Below are 6,647 nucleotides of genomic sequence, written 5' to 3'. Positions count from 1 at the left end.
CATAGATTTTGGGCTTCTTCGGTTCTTGTGTAACCATCCTGAGAAAGAAGACTAGAAATCACAAGGAATGAGTTCTAATGAACTCGGTAAGGCATGCAACAACTCCATACATATACCACAATCACCAAAATAATAAGAAAATGAATAAGTGAAGTTCTAGGTTATGAAAGCATATAAGAAATCTAACTATATGGGTCTCTATCTAGACATGCATGCTTTAAGATATACATCAGCCCTCATCTGGGTAGGTCTAATCACTCTGATCCCTCATTGACTGGCTACCTCTATTGGGATCCCGGGGGGGATACGGTCCACATCATCAACCATGGCTGGGGTACAGGTCCATACTCTCTCACCACAACCATTGGTCTAAGTACTGGCTCATGTCAGGGATTCTAAACCCAATGCAAAGTCATATGATGACACACTACATATGGTCCAAATACCTTTCCTCACACCTAGTGCCCTTTTGGTCTAGTATCCTTCTCCACCTAGGAATGTAAATTATCATTGATTGATTACCTATTTTGGACCACATTCCTTAACCCTATGGTCATCTGCATATTGTTGGGGTGGATGTCTCTCATGTCTCTTCACAACACCCAAGCCGTCTTATGGACGCTCATAAGCCCAACCCTACCATTACATGATAAATAATGGGTCACTATGTCTCCTCATGGACTGGTTACCTCTACTGGATATCCACAGGACCAGTCACTACCATCACAGATCAGTCGGCTTCAAAACCCCTATTGAAAGGGTAATAGCATGTATGGGTAATCTAGCCATGCATCCAGACGTCCTATTCATGAAGGACAACATCCATGAAAGGTGTTGGAGGCATTAGAGGACAATATCCCATGCCATAGCCCCTGATATCCCAAACTAGGAGTACCAAGCCAGGTATTCTTCAATTCATAGTCACACCAAACCACAAAATTCCACAAAAGAAGTAAAGTGCAATAAACATTATTCAAAAATCGTAATCAATGAGTGAACAAGCATGACAATAATTATAGCAAGTTATAGAGTCACTAACATGCCTATAACAATTAACAAATCATCATATTAAACAACCCAGTTACATATGCAATTGTGTCCTTACCTGACTTAGCGAGAAAAATACAATTAAATGTGCTAAGTCCTCTCAAGAAAATACTCTAGTAGATCCCAGATTACCCTAGATTATGATCACAAAGTGACATTAGATTTTAGGATTCAAATTGAGCATAAACAACTCAAAAACAACTTCTGGAACCGAGCCGATCACTTGAGGCGGTTGGTCAAACCAACTAACTGGCCTAAGTGACCACTTCGGTCTCGGGCAGAATTCCAAGTCCGAAATTCAGACTTTTGATCACCCATGTTCGATCCTATTTGTGTCAATCTAAGTTTGAACCATATCCTTAGATTACCAAAGAAGCCACTGAAAACTATGGATCTCAAAAGGAAAAATATAGATTTACATAATCTTCTTCGATAAGGTCATCAATGGAAAGAGATATATTAATCCAAACCACCACAATAGAACTAGCATAAGAATAACTACTCTCTAATTAGGTGAAATTAAATAGTTTAAGAGAGTGGTTAGACTTACCTTCACTTAGGATTTGAAAGTCAACGAAACTATAAAGATTATTCGCAAAAGGAGGCTCTCTTTGTCACATCCCTCTAGCCGGTACCCTAACTGCAATACCCGGAGGTGTGATCCACAACCCTGAAGATCAATTCAAGGTAATCATACTCCCACATAGCACAATAATATAATCAAGAGCAAGAAATAATATTGTATAAGTATATTTAAGGAAACAATCAAGAAAGGATTTTAAGATAGATCATAACAAATATCAGAGCGCAAAATAAATGATACCAATAGTAAATCAAAGTATAGAGTATAGCGGAAACAACTATATAGTCAAAGCAGAAAGGTAGATCAAACTCTAATGTTTTACAACTGATTAAAAGTAAAGGAAGTCTATATCTAATCTACGTCTTCCATCGGTTCTTCCTCTTCTTCTTCTTCTTCTTCAACCTTTTCCTTTTTCACCTTGGGCTTATACACTTGCGTCTTAGGAGTTGTATCTAGCTCACCTTATGGGAGTTCTCTTGGAGGTGGACAATGATCACTATAGAACTGCAGTTCAAGACTATTTGGGCAACTTTTGATATCAAATGAGATGGAATGAGTGTGTAAGATGGTTGGCCAAGAGGGTACTTGCCACTATGGGCTTGACAGAGGAGAGTCAGGAGGATGTGGATCCACTGTACTTGGTATTGAGAATTTGAGATGATTGGATGACTCTATGTACTTTCCTACACTACTATTCTTCTGTAGTAGTATTGTATCTTGTAATTGTATAATGAATTATAGACTTTAGTACTTCTCTTTACTAGTTGTATACTTGTGTTCTCTTTGCATGTTTTACATTGGTTTATATAAGTTTTCCAGACTTCCAGTTTTGGTCGCATATGGTCAGACATGTGCCAACCAGGATCATTAGTTTAGTTGATGTTTTAGGTCAAAATAATGCTCCAAATGTGTTTATTGGCCTCAAATTATTCTACACAACAAAATTCAGGCCAAAATGACCCTAAATACCCCCTAAAACTGGGGGTCGATTTTTCATCTACACAATGCCAAATGTTGGCGAAATGTTGACACCATCAACACCCCAAAATGTCGGGGACATTTCGAACCTTGAGTGGGGACTGCTTTACAATTTGACATGTGAACCTTCTGTAACAAACCTGAGAGGTACTAGCACTGAGAAAGGATTATTCATGTATGAGTTCGAAGAACATTGACACTAAGAAGAGGTGCAGCGATTACAAGTCCTTGTTGACAAAAATGGAGGCCATAGTTTGAAGAAAATGTTGAAAAGGAGCTCTAGCGTTCAAATCAAGCACGTGGAGCCTATTTTAAACCATAAAGAGAATGATGTAATAAAACACGAGTAGGGCGTAATCTAGGAACAAACCCTATAGGCAGGGACATAAAATCTCTTCTTTAGTGCCAAATGTAGGAATGCCTTTTGGACATCAAATTGACGAATGGACAAAATTTAGTCAAAGTAATAGAGAGCACAAAAAGTGAACTCTGTTCGTTTTACCACAACTAAATGTTTCAGTATAGTCCAACCCTTCTTATTGATCGTACATTTTATTGATCGTACCTTTTGTAATAATGTTGGACTTGTATTTATCAATGGTGTCAAACACTTCTGGTTTGATTGTAAAAACCCATTTGCAACCAACAATATTCATGTTTAGACATGGATGACTAATGTCCAAGTGCCATTTTGGAAGAGAGAGATAGACTTATCACCATGGCCTTCTGCGATTTTGGAAAAATGTTTGAGACTATAGTATACACCATTGGACGCGTTTGCCATCTTGATTTCTTGTGTGTGGTTGGCAAGGATCAACAAAAAGCTCACTAGATAGAACAGGGGACGGTGGTGAATGAGAAAGTGTAATAGAAAGTGGGGATGCTCTGGAGATATGTTATTGAGTAAAGGGAGTTGGGAGGACCATGCTAGATGGCACTTCCTGATGAGATGGCCAACTGAGCACAAGAGGTTGTCCAAGATGGAGATTGGGATGATGTTTAAGGAATGATTGGTTGCACATTTTCTTGAAAAGAGAAATTGATATTTTGTGGAAGATTACATAACGGGAAATGATGTACGGCTAGGATGCTTTGTTACTTGAAAACTCTGTCAAATTTCGTAGAAGTGGGTGTGCCCCCCTCATTCATCTACAGATAACAGCCCGTTGGCGCTTGGATAGAGCGATTTTAGAACGATAGAAACACGATTTGGATTTTAACTACCACCTTTGTTGTAACAACCCCCATATTTCTAACCCGAGATCCGTATTTCAGGTCCGAGAACCCGAAGGTCTAGTCGAGTGAAGTTGTGGAGTGTCCAGATAGAAGTCCATGATCCATACCCTGAACCCATGGATCTGGACCCTTTATCTGAAGAGCCTGCCTTGCTTGGTTTTTGGAATTCTGGAAGTCAAGTGTTGTTCGGAGATGTCCAAAATGAAGCTAAGATCTCCCCCATATCTTCTTTAGGGCTGGGTTGGCCTTGGCTATCAACCCCCTAGAAAAAGCACCCTTGTATGGCAAATTACATGGGAGCGGTTGCTAGTGGCGGTCGATTAAACCAAGCGACCGCCTGGTCAGTTTTCGGGAATTTTACCATATTTTGCCCCCTGACTTCTATAAAAGGCAACCCTTGTCTAAGTAACGAATATTTTATTCGTGATTGCTAAAATTGGAGGTTAGACGGCTGCGGGAAAGTTCCGAAAGAGACTCTGGAGGCTTGGCAGTGACTAGGAGATCAGTCCTTCCCTTTTTCTGACTTTCTGACGTGAGGTAATGAATTAATCCTTTGTTCTTTACTCTCTTTGTCCGTTAAATTAGTGTTAACCCATCCCCTCGTCTTTATGGTTACCCCCTTTTATCATTGTGACTCTCTTTCCAATCTACTTGAGATGAATTACCCGTAAACAGAACCCTGTTTTCATGAGAAGGATAATCCAGTCAAGGGGAGAGTTCTGGGTAACCCAATGATGGTAATTAGTAGGATTTCCTTAACCCTTTGTCTTAGGGAGTATTAGATTTGAGACTTAGGTCATGATTACTCGAAATCCGGATTGAAAACGAGTAATCAGAAGCCTGAGTTTCGGATTGAAACTCACTGTTTTTGGGGCGGTCACTAGTGGCGGTCGCTCAACCTAAGCGACCGGCCGGTAAACAGAGACCAAATGACTTTTGGTTCTTATTCAAATTGATTCATTTAACTTATATAATATTGTAACACTGCGTATAGGTATTCACTGTTTGAAAGAAAAGTCATATAATAGTTAATGGATTTCATTTTACGGACAGTTTTACTTATATGCAGGTAAGGACAATTCATCCTATCTCTTGAATAAACTTGTAATTATGTTAATCTAGTGTCTATTTGAAATCATATTTCTTTATATATGCTGTTGTTCTTATGTCTTAAATATAAATCATGTTACTTTACTGCTGTTTGTCTTACTTACATACATACTGTGTTGATTATGAATGTTATGTATTGATGATAGTTGGTATATGGTTCTGATGGATGAGGTATCTATTTTTGGGATATCTTAGCTAGGGATATCAGAAGGCTGTGGAATGGGACACATGCCTGCTGATGTCTCCAGCACTGTCTTTACTATTTGATGGCATTATTTAGGTAGAGTCTAGAATTGCATGGTTAGGTACCCCACATGCTACTACCCTTTCGGTAGGGGGATTGAAACCGAGTGACCCGTGATGACTGGAGAAGAACTGGAGGACGCCTTTTCTTGAGATTCATGAGAAACATTATTTAGCCTTAGAAAAGGAAACTGGAAAGAAAATAATATAACTATTTTTGATTGCTTCCGCTGAACTCGTATTCATTTGATTCATTATTCTTTCATTGATTATTTTTATTGGAGTATTTGGACTCCTGTAATCCTTTAATTCATTTATTGAACTGTTATTGCTCTTGAATGTCTTTATTTTTATTTATTATTGTTGATAGACTAAAACCGTGGATCCTATAACAGACCACTCCCACGGGTTGTCGGACGGGTAACCAAGACCGGTGGGTGGGGTGTGACACACACACACTCTCTCTCTCTTTCTCAATCCCTTTGTTCTCTAAATTGCTCGCATCTTGCTCGCTCATTCTGAGAGATCGAACTTGAGTTGGAGCTTTCGTAAGCCTGATTCTAACCTCCATGGACGGCTGCTTCTCGATTCACTCACTCCGGCAAGCATTCTGAGAGATCGAACTCGAATTGGAGCTTTCGTCAGTTCAGTCAGCTACTGGATCGGAGTGAACATTCTAAAGCAAGCCTTCTACAGGTTGGAGCTTTCATAGAGCAGTTTTCTAAAGCTTAAGACTCGAGTTGGAGCTTTCAGGGAACTTTCGGATTCTCTCGCTGTCTCTCTTGCTCTTGCTCTTGCTCGTTGAATCTCAGGTAAGGAGCTTTTTTCGGAGATTTCATTAGGTCTGAGACTCCCTCCTCCTACGTCTGTTAGATCATAATGAGTTGATTTGGAAATTTATGTTTGTTAGAAATTTAGAATCGCACACCCATAATTGATGAATGATTACTGTGATAAATCTGTGTTTTCTTCTATTGTTTGTTATGGAGTAATTTGTTTTTAATCTGGTTGGAGTGTATCACTTACAGAACTACATGAAAATGTGACTTACAGTTGCAGATATTGAAATGAAATTTAGCTATGGTGTTTATGTTTTAGGAGCTCTGGATATATTTATTTGTCTTACATCTGCTATGTTCTTCCATGGATAACTCCAATGATATATTTATTTGTCTCCATTCATTTGTTCATTTTTTGTTTTTCCTACTATCGCATTTCAGTTTTGCTCAATATGGAAACCTTGACCTAATGTCTCATAAATCTTGTTGCTCTTTTTGATATTTTATGTTTCTGTTTTTGAAGTCATACTACATCTCTTTGGATTTTCTGTTCTGATCTGGCCTATCTTTGAAGCATGTATAAAATTTCGTTGTTAAGTTAAAAAAAAAATGACGACTTATTCTGTTAAAACACATGTTTCGCTTCAGACAGATTTTTCATTAAGTTCGAC

Source organism: Hakea prostrata, unplaced genomic scaffold (genome assembly GCF_041222555.1).
Source record: "Hakea prostrata isolate BN-2017 unplaced genomic scaffold, UWA_Hpros_2 contig_111, whole genome shotgun sequence".
In the NCBI taxonomy this organism is placed as follows: domain Eukaryota; kingdom Viridiplantae; phylum Streptophyta; class Magnoliopsida; order Proteales; family Proteaceae; genus Hakea; species Hakea prostrata.
The sequence above is the reverse complement of the archived record's forward strand: the minus strand, read 5'-3'. Positions refer to the sequence as shown.